This window comes from Myotis brandtii, unplaced genomic scaffold, assembly GCF_000412655.1.
Source record: "Myotis brandtii unplaced genomic scaffold, ASM41265v1 scaffold196, whole genome shotgun sequence".
NCBI classification, from domain to species: Eukaryota; Metazoa; Chordata; class Mammalia; order Chiroptera; family Vespertilionidae; genus Myotis; species Myotis brandtii.
The window spans coordinates 5,508,126-5,527,605 of record NW_005357311.1 but is presented as its reverse complement, the minus strand read 5'-3'; the positions used below and the strand labels follow the sequence as shown (position 1 = coordinate 5,527,605).

The 19,480-nt window shown below is 39.7% G+C and overlaps 1 long non-coding RNA gene across 2 annotated transcripts in view; it reads left to right on the top strand.

The window, feature by feature from the left end:
* The window catches only part of LOC102250412, a 179,053-nt gene extending 170,236 nt beyond the window's left edge, over positions 1-8,817 (top strand). For both annotated transcript variants that reach the window (XR_001361912.1, XR_313531.2), the window contains one exon: positions 8,716-8,817. This is a non-coding gene — a long non-coding RNA (uncharacterized LOC102250412). The remainder of the gene's footprint in view (positions 1-8,715) is intronic.
* Positions 8,818-19,480: the final 10,663 nt, after the last annotated feature.

Sequence of the window (19,480 nt, the reverse complement as noted above, 5' to 3'; positions counted from 1 at the left end):
CCTGCCTGCCTGCTTGATTGCCCCTAACTGCTTCTGCCTGCCAGCCTGATCACCCCCTAACCACTCCCCTGTCAGCCTGATTGACGCCTAACTGCTCCCCTGCCGGCCCGATTGCCCCAAATTGCCCTCCTCTGCAGGCCTGGTCCCCCCCAACTGCCCTCCTCTGTAAGCCCGGTCGCTCCCAACTGCCCTCCCCTGCTGGGCTGTTCACCCCCAACTGCCCTCCCCTGCCAGCCATCTTGTGACAACATGGGGGCAGCCATCTTGTGATGACATGGGCATGGCCATCTTGTGACCACATGGGGGCAGCCATATTGTGTGAGGGCATGATGGTCAATTTGCATATTATCGCTTTATTATATAGGATAATAATAATATTATCCATAGATAATATATCTATAGTGGAAAAAGAACAATTTTCAAAATCATTGAAGAGGAGGGACTGTGTAACTGGTGAATTCTACTAAGAATCCCAACTTCATCTCTTAGTGATTTTGAGTCAATTGGTTAACCTACCCAGGTTTCTTTCACTTTATCTCTGGAAAAATTATAATAACACCTGCCCTTTGAACTGCCTGTGAGGGTGAAATCAGATGCTATATGTAATATCTGGGGATCTAAGATATGCCTAAGAACAGCTTAATCTTATTGCCCCAAGGTCCTTAGAGAATTACTAATCCATGAAGAGTGTCACAAAACAATGCAATATACAGAAAATCTTATTTTGTTTCCCAGAAACAGAATTGTAAAATTTATGATGTCCAGGAAACCAGTGGCTTAAATGCACTTAAGATTTATTGAAATGATTATTTTACTACATTGTTGGTGGCAGTCTCTCATCTGGACTATTTGTTTAAAGTTTTTTATTCCAACTCCATATTAGGTCAACAGATAATAATGAGAATGAGTACCATGTCTGGAATTTTATGCTGAGCCCTAAGACTACAACAGGCAGTCAAACATGCTAGGCATATACTTGACACAGGCTCTCATAGTCTGCAAGATTAACATTTCCCCTTGATCCAGTGGGGTGGGTCCAGTGAAATGGGCACTCATGAGTTTCCATGTAACATTCATTATAACAGTTTTGGAAACCCAGTACACACTTCATTGGATTTCCCTAAAATAGAATGAATGGGACCTGCTGAGTTCTATTTTAAACTTGTTTGCATATTATTCTTCCCTTTATTGCATATTTATAGCCTTAGGATTAGAAGAAAATTCCTGCATCCTGTCTAGTACTTAGAGCTCCATGTGGTGGTTCCTTTATAATATATTGAATAGTCTGTTTTCTCATTTCTGTTAGTTATTTCAGGAGGCTGGTGGCATGAGAGCTACAGGGTGCTCATGACTCTGCTTTTTCCAAACTTATTTTTAAGTTTTCCATGAACAAACCTAGTAAGTAAAGATTGAACCACTGTTGAACACCACCATGCATTCTTATTCCAAAATCTTTCTCCAGAGGTTGATGTCACTTTTACAGGCTTCCTCAAAATGGAAAGGTGAGATCTTGCTCCGTTATAAACCTACTTTTAACATGGGCATGAACTCTACTGGAACTAGTATTGCACACATACCTGGAATGAACTGCACTGATCCTGATATCTGAGAACTTCTCTAAGCTGACAGCCTTGGAGGAGAGTCAGCCGACCCCTGGGAGGATGAGAGCACCTGATATTTTCCTGCTGTTGCAGAGGCCCTTGGATGCTTACTAACCCTGGACTAAGTGGACTTGTCAGCTTTGATTCCCAACACCAAGTGTGAAGTCAATGGGAAGCACTGAATTCTGTTCTCAGATGAGCATTTTGATAAAGTGATAGTAATCAAATCCGTATGAAGAAGTCTATTACTGAAATGAGTATCACTTTAATATAATACTGTGTACCTCATTTTTAAAGTTTATACAGCACTTTCTAGGATATTAGTTTACATATAATCTCTATAAGTCAATCTAAAGGAAATCATCATCTTCATTTGATAGATGAGAAAATTCAAGGCTTAAGAAGTTAAGCATTTTGTCCAAGGTTACATGGCTAACAAATGTCAGGTAGAACTAGACCCCAGGTCCTCAGAGTTCAAATCCTCTGCTTTTCTCCCTCTACTAAGGTCTTCCAATCCCTATGCCCTACAGATACACTTACTCATTAGTTCATTACAACAGCTACCTACTTGTTCTGTTCATGCTATTTTACCTTACACTAGATTCCTGATTTTCAGGTAGCTGATGGGCCATGGATCCTCAAGAAATCTCTAAAATCCACAATTGATTCTCTGTTGAAGAAAATGGGAAGAAGATTTGTGGATAATAAAAATTACATAAGAACACATGTAGTTCTGGGGCTTAATGACATAAGAAGACATTTAATTATCTCCTTCATTCCTTTTTAAGATATACATCAAATACTTCCTACCCTTTAAAACCTATCCTGTTCATCCCAAATCATAGTATGATCCTTCATATTTATTATCTAGACCTTCTATTACTTCTGGTGAGATCCTTAAACATTTACTCTCTAGAGCACTCACTTGTTATTTTGTGGTGAATGTCTTGAGTACCTCATATGTTATTGACTATTATTATTATGATTATTAAATTTTCCATATGTGAATTGCCTCTCAACTAGAGGCTAAGCTTACAGAGAGAAAGCAGGGCCATTACCTTAAACTTTTCTTAATAGGTTTAAAGTTGTCTATAAGGGGCAGGACAAAATTAAGCAAATTTTTCTTAATAGGTTTAAAGTTGTCTATAAGGGGCAGGGGGCAGGACAAAATTAAGCAAAAAACTTGTATGCATATATGCATAACTCATGGACACAGGCAATAGTTCAGTGAGGGCCTGGGGAGAGGGCGGGAGTGTAGAAGAGGGAGACAATAGGGAATAAAAGGGACATCTGTAGTACTTTCAATAATAAAGATAAATTTAAGCCTGGCTGGTGTGGCTCAATGGTTGAGCATCGACCCATGCACCATGAGGCCAGCGGTTCAATTCCCGGTCAGGGCATATAGTTGTGAGCTCAATCCCAGTAGGGGGTATTGTATGCATAGTCAATCAGTATTTCTCTCTCTCTCTTCCTCTCTCTGAAATCAATAAAATGTTTTAAAAAATTTTTTAAAGATACATTTTTTTAAAAAGAAAATAATATTTATAAGTGCTCACCCTCTCAGGAGCACACCTGGGTTCTTTCTTTCCCCCGCTCCCCCCTCCCCCCACTAGCACATTACCTTTGCCTTTCTCTCTCCTAAGCTCCAAAGGCCCTTCTTCTGCCTCTGTAAGTTGTTTCCTGAGCCTATACAGCCCAGCTGGCTCACTTCTACTACCTTTGTAATTTTCTAAATAAACTTTCTCATAATTTGGAGAAAAAAAGGGATAATTATAAAAATGGAACCAGGAAAAATATGTCGTTATAGCTATGATAATTGGCTAACATACTGATTTTATTCAAATCATATCCCCACATTGAATGCAAGATTAGATTTTATATGGTTGTTTCCTGTAGCACCTTTTAATGTATACCGAGGATATAATACCAAATCTAATTCACTGAAAACAATTATACAAGAGCTATAGGGTCATGTGGCCTTAATAGTTTTTTGTTGGGCTTTGAAGTCATCATATAAACAATAATTTATATTTTTATGTCTTCATTTAAAGAATTTTGATCATCTGGGTTGCCATTAAATGAATGGAGGATAAAACATAGTTCCCCTATTATATAATTTGAAGTTTCATTATAGAAACCCTACTATGGAAACTTCCCAAAATATTGCTTGGAGGAAAGAGGTTTTAGAGTTTGAATTTATCCTGCTTCACCAGTCTTCTTTTATTCCATTAATCAAATCATTGCTTGACTTTTTTCCTGGTTAGATGAATTCTGAAGAAGGTCATTTATAATTGGGTCTTCATCTATCAGACAAAACTAGCTGGCCCATTGCTGAGTTAGAGAGAGAGGAAATACTGACTCAACCCATTTGAGCAGAGAGCAGCGTGGGCAGGGAGGGTCAACCTTAAACATCTTTTATTGCAAAATAGTTCCAAATCTCTTGAGACTGGACGAGTGGGAGAGAATGGATTATGCTTCCCAAAGTAGAAGCAAAGAGGACAGGAAAACAACACTCTGATACAGAAAAGAAATGAGAGCCTGCCTTCTACACAGGCCACCATTTAACCACTTTGGTATCTGTGCAGCAACCAGGGGTTTCTAAGCCTTAAGAATCTGCAGTCATTAGTACAAACTGGAATTAATCTTATCCTCGGCATTTCGTATTGAGAACAGAATTGGCCCTGCGATCCATAAATGACTCATCGAGGAAATACTTGGGCATGTCACACAATATGAGGGCAATATTTTAACAACAGAGAAACATGTATTACGTGGGGACGAATCATAAATGAAAGGAAAATAAATTAAGAAGTCAAGAAACCAGAGGGAGACTCACAGCAAGAGGCAGATACCATTACTCTGGAAGTGAAACGCCAGCACTTTGGAGACAAAACATATGTGCTGGAATCATCAATGAACTGGAAATGAGACTTAAGAAATACCCAACACCAGTTTGCCTTCACTTCCTTTTGTGCTCGCCGTAGCCACAAAGCCAAATAGTTGAATATAAAATGTCCTAATGGATGCAAGAGCATTTTGCAAATTAAGTGCTCTGAAAATATAAGCCATTATCATCATTATTGGGGAAGAGGAGACCACCATGTTACTCAGATTATGATGTCTAACAGCCAAATAGTTTTCCCAGAAGGAAGCTATGAAACGCTAAACAATTTTTTTTTAAAAAACACCACACTTAATTTTTCAGTGTTTGGTCTTGAACTGGCTTATAGCTTGCTACCAATAAGAACTGCCTTTTTACCATCAAGGGCATCAGAAATGTAATCGGGAAGGAGAATATTTGTACTTTTCTGTACTTTTTGGAGGAGCAAGAAGAGTCTGGGCCACGGCCCACAGTGCCCAGGCCAGGGTTCTGCCTGTCTCCCTCCCGTGCTTACTGTGGACATTGATAATCGATCATGGCAGCTCTGCTAATCTCATCAGCAGCCTTAGAATTCTTGTCCACAGAGCCTTCCAGGAAGCGACTGTCAACTAATCAGTACATTGAACTGAAAACCTACTGGCCGTCTTGGCCCTACGCGGCTTAGAATGCTATTTCAGTTCCTCACATTGGTGGAGTGGCTCCAGCTCTGTGGAGCACATCAAAAAGAGATATCCTCTCAGGAATAATAATTATGTTGATGATAACATCAAAAGCAACTATAATGACAATAAGATCTGCCATTTAGTGAGCCTTTACTGTGCTCCAGGAACTGGTTGAAGTACTCTACCTACTATTATTACCTCCATTTCACAGATGAGGAAACTGAAACAGAGGAAGTTAATAATTTGTCCAGACTCACGAGATTTCAACCCAGTCCTCTTTCATTCCAGAGCCCACACTGTTAACTACACTATGAACAGAACCTGAGGTACAACCAGGGGCGCATACGTGGTCCATTATCCACACCCACATCAGAGCCCTGTGAAGCGCCGAAGGAATGCTCTCCCTCCTTTCTTGAGGAAGCTGGTGACGGAGGCTACTTCCTGAGAAATCTACATTTGCTGGAACTTTACTGTTACTCTAGACAGTGCAGAGAGAAATCAGTCATCTCAGACTGCAGGGTATTTATTTAAACTCAGCAAAGTTCACAGAGTTTATACAAAAAGATTTCTGCAGGAAATGAAGATGTCATCTCCCTGATTTACATGTTCAGTCTTTCTCCGCCCTAGCCCGACCCCAGGGCATGGCCAGCGATCACAAAGGCAGGGATGTACAGATCTCAGTCAGGGCAAAGCAGCCTTCAAACGCAGCGAGAAAACCAATCAGACTTCTGAGGTTTCAAGAGCTATTTTAATACGTTTTCTCTTAGAAAATGAGAATTTTATACAGATACTAGATAATACTCCCGTCTTGGTCACATCCGGGACACAACTTGAGTTTGGTCTTTCCAGAAGTGTCATTATGGACATGGGAACACAGCCAGGGGAGAAAACACATACAAAGTTTTACAGTGTTCCAAGTCTTGCTTGTGGTGAATAAAGGCAAAATTAAGATAACCCACTTCAAAGTGATGATGCATCCCTCCTTATCACTAAAACCCAACATCTTCAGAATTTCCTCTTGTTCAGCAAAGATTACTCTAAGTGTGATAACAAGATAGGACACAGAGAATAACTAATTGTTGAATCATTCTCTTATCACCGAATCTTAGAAAAAGCAGGTGAATTTCTTCTGATGGAATGGGCAAAATTGTTTTTAGTAACTTTGTTCTTATTTGCGCCCTTCACCGTTCTGTAAGTTCCCCCATCTCTGCTCTGCACCCTTAAATACCCTCATAGATTCTCTGCTGCTTCTAATCCCTTTTTCTATCTCTACCTTAAAGTTCCCATTAAAACATATCTTCACCGAGCCCCTTTACCTTTAGGTCTTTCTCATTGCTAGAGGACCAATAGATGAAATCTAGCCAAAATATTAATCCAGTCCAGCCGGCGTGGTTCAGTGGTTGGGCATCAACCTATGAACCATGATGTCACGGTTCAATTCCCGGTCAGGGCACATGCATGCAGGAGGCAGCCAATCAATGATTCTCTCTCATCATTGATGTTTTTGTCTCTCTCTCCCTCTCCCTTCCTCTCTGAAGTCAATAAAATATATATTTTAAAAAATACATATTAACCCAGATTTAATCATCTTGATATTTCTAGCAATATGTCAGGGCTGGTGGGAAAATGAATTGAAGTTGGGGGAAAAGGCTTTGATTCTCACCTAAAAATCAAACTATTTAGGCAGGCAGTCCTCTGTTATGAAAGGGGCAGCACCCATGCTGAGTTGAGGTGGATTGAGGTCTTCCAATATCTCCTTCTTGCACTGACTTTCATAAATGCAAAAAGGAGAAAGGAAATAAAATAAACTCCCTACCTAAGCACACCCTGAACCACAGCCCCTAAGCATCCTATACCTCCAACTGGAAATGAGACACGCAGCTAATAAGCTAGAGGCAAAGGTTACCAAACCCTACTAACCCCAAGTATAGGGTGGTGTCTATGTGTCTATGCTGTAGTTTGGAAAGCAGCAGTCCCCATCGTTCAGGGACATCTGTGACTGGAGTGGCAGTGGAGACATTGAGAGGAACAATTACAAGGCCCTGCTGACGTCAATACTTGAAAGAGAGTGTTGCCTGTTTGAAAAAGCTGCACTATCACTTAAAGTAATGGAGGTGACCTATATGTACAATGATAGCCAGGGTGCTTGTAATTTCTGCTCCTGCTTCACGAGTGCATGAACGCAGCGAGCTAACCACAGCTATGCTCAGAAAAGTCATGACAGGAGACTTTTTCTCTGCTCCTCTCCCTCCCTTCTTGCTCCTAATCCTGACTACTATTTCTTATCTTTGAGGCTATAAATATATATAGTCTATAACTATAAAGATTTTATCAAGATTTTATAGATATAGAAATGTAATACATTCATGGACATCTACTCAGGAAGGGATCATTATGCAACAAAAATGAGGAAGAAATGGGGGTGCAGTTTCAAGTAGAAGGAAGACTGTGCTTTGTATCAAAAAGACCTAAATTCAAGTTTCTTCATCCATTTCTATAACCAAATATCAACCATAAGGACTTGTGTTCTTTGTGGAAATACTAACATACCGGCTAAAGAACATATTTGTCACGTACTGTTTTAAACCCTTGACAGTGAGGGTGCTATTTCTATTACCAGCGGAGAAAGTAAGTATCCAAGTGGTTAACAGCCCTTGTTTTTCCAGCACTTACTGTGTGCCAGGGGATGAACTAAGCACTTTACTTACATGTGACCAAAGTTTTAAAGGAGATCCAGCTATTAATCTCCTTTTACAGAAGAAGAAGCAGATTCCAAGCCAGGAGTCAGGGTGGTGCCAGGATTCCAATGCCGCATTTTGAGTCCACATCCAGGACTCTTCACCGCTAAGCACAGATAGTGCTGTCAAACCTGCATTCAAGTCAGCTGACCTGCTGCAAGTCCCACTGTTGTCATTTCAGTGTCTACTTCATGTGTTTTAAAGCTCTGCTGTTAGGTACATGCATACTTAGGATTGTTATGCCTTCTTGGTGAATTGACCCTTTTGTTATTATGTAATGTATTTCTTAATCTCTGATACTTTTCCTTTTCCTAAAGTCTATTTTGACGTTAGTATATCTACCCACATACCTTTCGATTAGTGCTCCCATGGTATATTTCTTTCCATCCTTTTAGTTTTGTTTTGTTTTAAATACTCACCCGAGGATATTTTTTCTATTGATTTTTAGAGAAAGAGGGAGGGAGGGGGAGAGACAGAGAGAAACATAGATTTGAGAGAGACACATCAATTTGTTGCTTCCCGCATGCAACCTTACCTGGGTCCAGGAACCGAGGTACATGCCCTTGACTGAAATCGAACCCAGGACCCTTCAGTCCATGGGGCGATGCGCTATCCACTGAGCAAACTGGTGAAGGCTACATCTTTTTACTTTTAACCTACCTGTAGAATAGTATTTAGAATTAGTTTCTTATAGGCCACATATACTTGTTGGTTTTTCTTTTCGGTAAATTCAGTTTTTTATTAGTGTCTTAAACTATTTTTTCCTAATGTAATTATCAATATATTTGGATTAAACCTACCAGTTCATTATTGTTTTTGGTTTGTTCTGTCAGGTTTCTCTGCTCTTGTTTTCTTCTCCCACCCTCTTTGGGATTTGGATACTAGAGGCCCGATGCACGAAATTTGTGCAAGAGTAGGCCTTCCTTCCCCTGGTTGCCGGCACCAGCTTCCCTCTGTCACCCAAGACCTGGGCTTCCCTCGCAGCCCCTGCTTTGTCCGGAAGGTTGTCCAGAAGGATATCCAGTCTAATACTGGTAAGCATATTCCGCTTTTACTTATAGATTTTTTTGAATTCCATTTTATTTTATTTCTTAAGCGTTTGACTACATTTCCTTGTAAAAAAAACTTGAGGGTTATAAAATATACATACTTAACTTTTCACAGTCTAATTAGAATTTGCATCTTACCATTTCAAGAAGAATATAGAAAACTTACCATGAAATAGACCCCTTCACCTCCTCCTTTTAATGTTGTAGTTGTTATATATATTACATACATTAAATACCTCTCTGTGAGTGCTATAACTTCTGCTTTCAACTTACACATATTTCAAAGAACTTAAGAAAACAATAGTCTTAATAGATTTTACCATGTCTGTTGTTCTTCCTTTATTCCTGACATTCCACATTTCCCTCTGATATCATTTACCCTGCACTGAATAATTTCTTTTAACATTTCTTTTAGAGTAGGCCTGCTTGTGACAAATTATCTTAATTTTCTACATTTAAAATGTTATTTTACTTTCAGTCTTGACAATAAAGTATTCATTGGATATAGAGTATTTTCACTGGGTATAATATTGATTTGACTTTTTTTTCTTTTATCCCTTTAAACTGTTGAATTACTTCTGGCCTCCATGATTTCTTATGGAAATTCTGCAATCATTTGTATCCTTGTTCCTCTTTATGAAATGCATTGTTTTCCTCTGACTGTTTCAGGATTATTCTTTGTCTCTAGTTTTCAGCATGTTAATTATGTTGTGTTTGAAGATTATTTCTTTGCGTTTATTCTGTTTGGGATTCACTGAGCTTCTTGAATTTTAAATAAAAATTATGCCTTTTTCCAGATTTAGAATGTTTTTAACAATTATTACCTCAAATAATTTTTTTGCTCCATGGTCTTTCTTCTCTCTTCCTGAGACTCTGATGATACATTAGCATTAGAGCTTTTGGTATTTCCTACAGTTCCATGAGGCTCTGTTCATTTTTAAGAATTATGCTGTTGAGCCCATCCAGTGAAGTTTTTAATTTGGACATTTTATTTTTCAGTTTTAAAATATCCATTTGGTTCTCCTTTATATATTTTTTTTAAATAAGGTATTCTACTTTTCCATTAGTTTCAAGAGCATTCACCTTTCCTTCTTGCAGATGTTGGTCTGTCTTGGAGTCCAGGCTGGGTGATACTGGAGTAAAAACTGGTAAATTCACCACTGTTTTGGTTGAACTTCAAATTGAGGTCTTAGTCTCCAATCTGCATGCTGTCATTTATTTTTAGAGACTTTTTATAATTGTTCCACGTAATCAGTCCAGGATTTATAGTTGCATTCAGTAGAAGAGAAGGGATTGATTGTGCTTATCCCATCTTTCTTAGAACCAGGACCCTAAGTTCTTTCAAAATAATTTTCAAATGTGCTATTATTTTCATTCCAGCTGGAGTGATTTCATGGCTCAATTTTTTATTTCATTGGCTATGCTTCCTTTTCTTATAGAGTGTGAATAAATATAGTCTTGGTGTCAATTCTTCCACTATGCCATGACCTTGGCTAAGTCATTTATTTAAACTCTCTGATCTGTGCTCTTATCTGTAACATAGGGATCCAGGTCAGAGGTAGCAAGAGGTAATTATTTCAAAGGCTATTGCAGTAGTCTCAGAAAAAAATAATGGTGGCTCAGGCCAGGCTAGTAGTGCTGGCAATCTAGAGAGCCTGTCTGACTTTTCTCCATTCCATATCCATGGTCTATCCATCCTGATGTTAAAGATGAACAAGAGGATGTGGTCACAAAGTAAAAAAAAAGAACTACTGTTTCAGTTCTTTTTTTCCCCCCTGCTACCTTGATCTATGTTAAATTTTAGTATGAGGAACAAGGTTTGTTTACTCTGAAAAAGAAAAAACTTAAGGGTGGGGCAGAAGGAGGCTAGATACAGGACAGCTGTCTTCAAACAGCTAAGGAAACACTGTCAAAGAGATGAAACACTACATGTATGATAAACAAGCAGGTGCAAATACAACGTAAGGAAAGACATTATAAAGAGTCGGTTTAGCTTAATAATAGGATGAACTTTATAATTATTGAAACTGTCTAAAAACAGAATGGGAAGTTTCAGGCATGGGAGAGTGCTGGTTGCTCTGAGGTGTCCAATCTGATGACTTTTCATGTTCCTTCCAGGCTTAAGAATTACCATCAGCTCTCCATTTAGTGGGTACTTATGCTCAAGTTTCAGGGCTAGGGGTAATAAAAAAATGAAACTGTGAAAGATGAGGATGCTTTTGACAACAGATAAATTTTGGCATTTTTCTCCCTTATACTAGCTTTTTCTTCTTCATTTTGTTTGTTCAAACAAAGTTGTGGAAGCAGCCTAATCAATGTCTGCCATTTTGCCTGAGAATTGATTCTACTCTGTCCTTCTACCCTCAAGTTTCTTAAAATATAATTTGTTAATTGCTTACGAAAGTACCAGGTCCTGTTCTAAGTACTCTAGGTGCATTATCTCATTTTCATAACAATATTTTGAGAAATCTATTATCATCATCATCTTGCAGACGAAAAAACAAGGTTGGGAAATGTAATAATTTACCCAAGTTTACATGACAAGTATGTTAGGCAGATAAATGGTCCCCCAAAGAGGTCCATGTCCTAATCCCAGGAAGCTGTGAATATGTTGCCTTGCATGGCAAAGGGACTTTGCAGATGTAATTAACTTAAAGATCTTTCAATGGGGCTATCATCTTGGATTATCCAGATGGGTCAAATGTAATCACAGGGTCCTTATAATATAGGAAGACAGACAGGTCAGAGTCAGAGGAGCTGTAACTATAGAAGAGTCAGAGAGAGATTTAAAGATCCTACGTTGCTGGCTGTAGAGACAGAGAAAGAAGCAAGGATCCAAATGATACAGGCTGTCTCTAGAAGTTGGAAAGGGCAAGAAAACAAATACTTCCTTAGAATGTCCTGAAGGAATTCATTCCTGTCAACATCTTAATTTCAGCTCTGTAATACCCATTTTAGACTTCTGACCTCTAGAACTGTAAGATACTAAATTTGTGTTGTTTTAGGATACTAAGTTTGTGGTATTTATTGCATCAGCAATATGAAACTAACCTAACTAAGAATGACAGAGCCAAGATTTTCTTGTTTGCTTTCCTAATGCCTTGTTAGGATAAGACTAGTTATAATGGAATGAGTGGATTAGAGGATATTGAATAATAAACCAAGGCTACACAGACTGCAGTAGAGGGGGGTTAGTAGAGTTGGGCCTATCTAAGGCAAGAGGAAGGCAGTAGTGATTTGAATCAGGAGGGGATAATAAATAAGAAAATCTAAATGGTGAAAAAGGCACAGAATGAATAAGTGGTTGGGATTCAAAGACAAATTTCACTTGCTTTACAGTTTTGTCCTTGGCCTACAACTTCAGCCAATATGAACCTTACAACCGGAGATAACAAACTGACAAAACTGTTGTAAAATATACTGGCTTAAAGAGGAGAGAGGTTAAACCTTGCAATGGGAACATCGGTTTTCACAGATTTTTTCACTTGTTTAAACCAATTTAAAAGAACGTGGCTCACAACTTGAACTACTTGTAACATGCTGTTCTGATTAATCTGGCCACCCCTTCTTCTGATAACCAAGAATTCCTCCACTTCCCATCAGAACTCAATGTGCACTTAAACACAGTCATGGACTCCAATTATACTCCAATCATACTTGAGACAGTACCTAACATCTCAAATATTCTTTAGTAAATCTTCCTATTAGGCCTTATTAATCACGAAATACTGGCTTCTACCACATTTAGTCTGACTACTTGACAATGTCCAGTAAGTAAAATCTTTTAGATAAAGTCACTAATTGGATTTACTTTTGATTATGGACACTGTGCCATCAGATTCATTGGAAGCACCTCAAATTCTGACTAATGAGCTTGCATCAAGAAGTTAATAGTCATAACGTGGACTTGCACCACTAGATTCAATATCCTTAATCAGACTTTCCCTTCCTTTGAATCAGGTGATGAGAAAAACACCTAGCCACCTTTTGTTCCACTTGTTTCCTCACATTATAAAGACAGTAGTAATAATTAGTGATTAGCTAAATCAACAGCTATGATGAAAATTATAAAAAATACCCATTATTCTTACAATAACCCACACATCTTAAAATATCATAAATTGCCTCTGCAAGAACATTCACAATGAAAAGAAATGAACATACTAAACTGGACTGAGATAGGTGAATAGGATTTACTTGTGGTGGGGAAAAAGCATCTGAGGCCTGAGAGCAAAGCATTTTCAAGCCATTGGCTAAAAAACATAGTAATTATTAAAATGAGCCTGGCATTTTGCCACAGTCAATGCTCTCTCTAGCTAAACCAGGTATTCCAATCACCAAATATTCACCAGGACAAAGAGAACAAATTAAGCACTAGAGAAAGAGACCTAACAGTACGGGTTTCCCTCACTACCTGAAAAGAAAGTGTTCCGATGAAACCTTTCGTAAACCAAAATGGCATAAAACAAAGAAGCAATTACCATTAATTTACATGAAAAAAAATGTTAAGCATTCTAGACCCCCCCCAAAAAATAACCTACCAAATAACACATAAAACCTAAAATAACACCAACATATGGTAAAAGCAGGAATGCATAAAATAAATCGAGATAAAGCACAGATGCTCAGAGATGCAATTCAAAGCTCTAGCGGGCTGATGCTGAGATGCTAAGATGCTGAGTGTAGTTCCCCAGGAAGGAGCTTGGTGGGGCCACTCTAGCTCCTCAGAGTGTGAGCTGCCTCTGTAACGTTCACTGCAAAACAAACGTTGAATGCTATTTTTACTTGCACCTTTTTTCATAAGAGTGAAAATCCTCTTCAGGTTTCTTTTGGCTAGTGAAAACAGGTACTAATGGAGGCCTTTCTTAAAAGCAAAGTAATATGAACTTTCAGGAAATGGGGATGCCTGTAATCAGTTCTGTAATTTGAACAAGTAATGTTCCAATGTTACCAAAGCATTTCTGTGCTTCATAGATTCCCTGGCAACTAAAATCTAAAACTGAGGTGGTTTCCCAGCTTCTTGCACATTCTGCCCCAACTGTAAAGGGCTGGGAGGGAATTAAAAAAAAAAAGGGTGATTGAGCCTCTGATATGTACAGGGCTCTGTGCTCAATGCTATAGGAAATTCAAGAAATGTATTATTCAAGGTTAGGAGCATCTAGTTGTCTGGATCAGTGATGAACCTTAACATATCATCTGTGCTAGGTGAGTACAGGGACAAAACAAAATCACTGGCCAAGGGTAGATCATGGGTCAGCAGATAGGTCAATCTAAATCAGGGTGCATCCAGGAAGCAAAGTCAGGGTAAATTGAGGGTTGAGTCAGAGTAACAATCATAACTTTATTTACCAAACACAAATTGCTGGACTGAATTGTGCCCTCCCCTCATTCACATATTGAAGCCCTAACTCCTAATGTGATGGTATTTGGAGGTGAGGCCTTTGGGAGGAAGTTAGGTATAAATGAAGTCATGAGGATAGTGCCCTCATGATGGGATATGACAAAAGATCAGAGAGTTTGCTTTTTCTTTTTGTGAATGTACACAGAAGAGGGCATGTGAGTATACAGCGAGATGGCAGCCACCTACAACCCAAAGAAGGGGCCTCAGAATGGAACCTACCTTGCTAGCACCTTCAACTTAGACTACTCAGCTTGCATACCTGTGAGAAATAAATTTCTGTTGTTTAAGCCACTCAGTCTATGACATTTTGTTATAGCAGCCCATGCTGACTAAGACACTAATTTAGTACATACCACCTCCCAACACTGCACTAAGCATCAAGGAAACAACGATGAGTAGAACAATCTCTGTTCTCTAAAGTTGGGGAGGTTGGGAGCAATAATGATGGCTATGTACTAACTACCATAACATGGAATTCAGGAGAGTTCATAACTATCAAGATAGGCCAAGGAAGTCTTCTTGAAAAAGGAGGCATTAAGTAGCATCTAGAAGGATGAGCAGGAGTTTGCCTGGGGCTCAAGAGATTTGAGTGAAGGGAGAGCATTCTGGAAAAAGGGAACTACTTGTGCCTTGGGCAGGAGGAAAATGTCAAGCACCATATTTCATTAGTTCAAGGTCACACAGTATTTTATCATATTTTTTCATATTTTATCATCTCAGCAGTTGGGATATATCTTACAATTTATGACACGTTATAGTTTAGTTGAGAGTGTCTCCCCCCTTCCCCTGCATTTTTAGTGGAACATAAAATGATGGTGTGTCTTACAACCAATGGTGCATTAGATTTGGTGAAACATGGTTATTTGTTTTTAGCTTGAGCACTTAGAGGCATGGCAAAGAGAAAGATCAGAAAAGCATCAGGAATCATATCTACAAGGGCTTTGTTCTTTGTCCTCTAAGAACTGGGGTTCCTTTGAAAGCTTTTAAGTAGATTTGTGCATCAATCACCCCTGAGGCAAAAAGACTAATTAGAAAGCTAATGACATATATTGTCCTCGCAAGAACGAAGTGACCCGAGCTAAAGGTATGGCAATGGCAATATAGAGAGAAGAGATTCAAGAGCTTTTTGGGAGGCTGAATCCATAGAGTTATGTGACAGACTGAAAGGAGGATATGGGCATATGGTGTTTAGGATGACTTTCTGGTATCTAATCTGCCGAGCTTGAAGGATGTCAGTCATCAAAATGAGCTATAGACTATGAAGAACGTGGCCAAGGGGAGGAAGAGGAAGCATGTTGGAATTATGTCACCTGTAGGAAGTATAAATGTGGTTTGGTTTCCTAGATTGGATAAAGGGTTACTAGGGAAACAAACAAATAAAAAACACAAAACATGGACTGGCTCCAAGAAGAAAATGTAAATGAGACATGTTCTGTTAAAGACTGACTCAAATAAGGGTTTGATACTTTCCTAAATTTCAGGATTTCTGCAACTCCAGACTCCTTCCCATTCTCTCCCTTCATTTTATATTAATTTATATAGTATTTATTATGGGCCAGACACAGTCCTATAATCTGTATAATCTTACAGGGCAGGCACTAAACTATCCATGTTTTTAAAATAGGGGCACTGAGGTACAGAGGGTGATGTAATATGTCCAAGACTAGTTACGGTCAAAGGCATCTTTCAAACCCTGGCAGCCTGACTCCAAGGTCCATGGCCTTAGCCACTGTACTATGCTACTGCTTGAATCTTATACAATGGAAATGTGCTTGTTTGGTGTTCCCTTTATCTTCATCCATAGCTATTTTTTTTTCTAGGCTACATTCTGATCATTTGTTATTAAGCCAGTTCTTTCCAGCTCTTTCCGGCTCCTCCCTTCAACTCTTGCTTCAGTCTTGCTTTCCAGAGGCTCCTTCCTTGCTTGTATGCTCAGATGACCTCCATTCTTAAAAAGAAAAATCATTTAGGGGCAATAAAACTCTCCTCCTCACTCCTCCCTTCCTTCACCACCAAACATCTTGGGATAGACACCTGAGTTATTCTTCATGGGCATCTGAGTACCTTGTAGTCAGGTTTCTATTTCAAGGCTCTACTATGACCACTTTCTTAGAAGCCATCTAAGGCTTCATGATCACACCATCTGGAGGCTTTTTCATAGAGATTTTGCCAAACCTCTCTGCTGTGTCTGACTCTGTGGACCATGCTGTCCTTGAAAGTTCTTGCTCCCTTGAGGGCTACAACAGAGTGACCTCTTGATCGTGCTCATTCATCTCCACCCACTCCTCTCCCGCCTCCTGTGCTAACCTGGCAATCCTGGCCCTTTTGCCCATGAGCAGGTGTTCAAGAACCAGTCCTTGGCTCTCTCCTCCTGTTTGCTGTGCCTGCTTCCCTCAATGATCTCATCTGCACCCACAACTTAAATATCACCTCCCTTTGTCTCCCTATTTCTAGTTCCAGCCCTCTCTGACATCTAGGTCTACATTTCCAACTCTGTCTGGAGGCCTGGCATATTGCAAACCCAAGGGCATCCTCCAGAACTCTCATTGCACCAGGCAGGGCATTACTAACTGTCCATTGAGGATCTGGAATGAACACCTGTAGGATTAATGCAATTATAATTCTGCCTGCAAGAACTCAGTCAAAATAGTGACTAATTGCTCATAGCTCAGTGGATGTAAAAAAAATTAACAGGCAATATGAAGTGTAAACATGAATCAGATGGAGAAACAAAGAACACCATATTTTATGTCGGCTGCATAATGACTAACCAGGGCATACTTTCATGTATTGCTGATGTATTCATTCCTTTCCCTGTCAATGGTTTCAAAAGAACCACCATATTTTACCCTCTTCTGCAAATTCCACAATTCTCTTAGATTGTCCCTTCAGGGCCCCCTGGGATCTCTGAAGACAAAAATTTAAGGGCTCCTCCCTTTCAAACATCACGTTTGAGACATTTTTTTCCCTCTTTTTTGATTAAGATCATGTACAATGGGTCAGAATCTTTACTCTGGCAATAAAACGAGACTTTAGCAGCAAACCAGAAACACACACACACACACACACACACACACACACACACACACACACAAAAGGAGAAAATGTTAGGAATCGCCTCTTTTAGAGAAAGCTATGGAATACAATTAGAAAGAGATCTTTAGGCAAAAGAAACTCATCCAAAACAAATAGTAGATTAATTTCTTTGCTAAGATCTCAGACTGGGCACTCCATGTCCTTACTTGGTAACTCCTTCCTGCAATTAAACAACAATTACAGACTCTCAGAACTAAAAGTCCAGAGGCATAACATTGGCTACAGAGATATTTAAATGTGTTTTGGTCTCATGTCCAAAGGATCTGTTTCAGAACAATGGAGCCAAGCAGGCTTTCTCCGACTCTCCCTGATTAAACAAAGAATGATGGCGTTCGTGTGGGCATGTTCTAAGGAAGCTCTGACCTCCCAAACTAGTCTAGGGAGGAAACCATCCTGAGGGCAGAGTGACCCATGAGTCCTGACACCTAGTGAGTTCATTAAATAAGTGAGTGATTGAGCAAGTACGCAATGCAAGAGGAGCAGGGCGGGAAGGACTCAGGAATAAGTCACATTGTTAATTGCTATACTGAAGGACCTTGGGACAACAGGGATACTAAAGGGGTTAAGAAGTGACTGGATGGGGCACCTTGGTCCGTAAATGGAGACTCTCTCAGTGGGCAGGCTATAAATTTAATATCTCCCCTCATGGAAGTCATTCTTTGTGTCCCAAGCCTTCCACCACAGTGGAGAGGACCACGTGTAGCCCTGCCTCTAATTACTGCCTACCTATTTGCACGTGTATTTTTTTCCCCTGTTCATACTGCTCTTGCCATAAGAGCCTTCGCCAGGGAAACTGGTAATGGAGTTCCCACAGCACCTTGATAGAAATCATGATCTCATTTGGTCAGTATCCGACTAAGTTCTTGACTACCCTCACTTTTGTGGTTAAAAGTGTGAATAACTCTACAGGTTTACCTGTTAGCTTGCTCTCCCTCTTCTTTATATGGATTTAACTCTCTGTTTTTCTCCTAGCTAAGGTAACGTCTTCCCACTTCCTATAGATCCCTCTCTGAACAAGATTGCCCACAATGCAAGTGCCATGCCCACAGTGGGCATTCAACGAACATTTCTTGAATGAAAGAAAGAATGAATGAATACCCTAATCATATCACCAGTTATGTCAACACCCCATCTACTTCCTCAATCCCTCGTCTTTAGCCAGCTTTCCCAGAGAGGGCATGGGTCCCAGATCTCTGTAGAAATCACAGAGATTTTCTTATTTCTTTTCTTTCTTTCCTCCTCTAATTCAACATTCAGAAAACTCACACTAGAAGATGACAGGCCCTTTCCTAGACTCTTTCTTACCAGGATCACTTTCAGGGAGCAGAGCCACACCCAGCCTCCAGATGGCCAGAATGTCTTTCCCTCCAAGAGGAGATCAAGTCAGTTTGTGGTTCCTGGTTCTCACCCTCCAGGGGCCTAGATTTACCTTCTCATTCACAGATACCTATCCTGTCTTCCTTAGCAATTCACAGCCTAGAGCATGGGGGAGGGTACAAGAAATAGGCAAGCAAAATAGCTAACAATTCCAGATGGTGAATCCCATGACCTACCAGCATGAAATTGAAGAGCAAACAATGGATGATGCCTGCGGGTCATCCTTAGGGATCAGCAGCCCCTGTGTCTGACCACCAGGCATAGCTCCCACTAGACCTCAGCAGAGGATCTGAACTCTGAGCTCCCCATCTATCAACAACCATCAGTGTGACTTTGGATAAGGAACTTAACCTCTCTGGGTCTGTTTCTTCTTGTATGCAATGGGCATAAATGTCATTTTCCCATTGAGATATAGGATTTCTGTGAAAACCAAAATGACACAAAAAATCAGAGCCGAATATATGAAGTGACAGAGGTCTATAGAGGAAAAATGATTTTCCCAAAACTGTAGTTCTCAACTATTCTACCTGGGTTGCCCCAGACTCCCACCTGCTTCCATTGCTCCAAACTGTACATGAAACTACTAGGGAAATGATAATGGGCTGGGTTTGATATATTATTACTATCATCCATGTAAAGGTTGTTGTGAGTTCTTTTCCTATAGTATTATGGCTG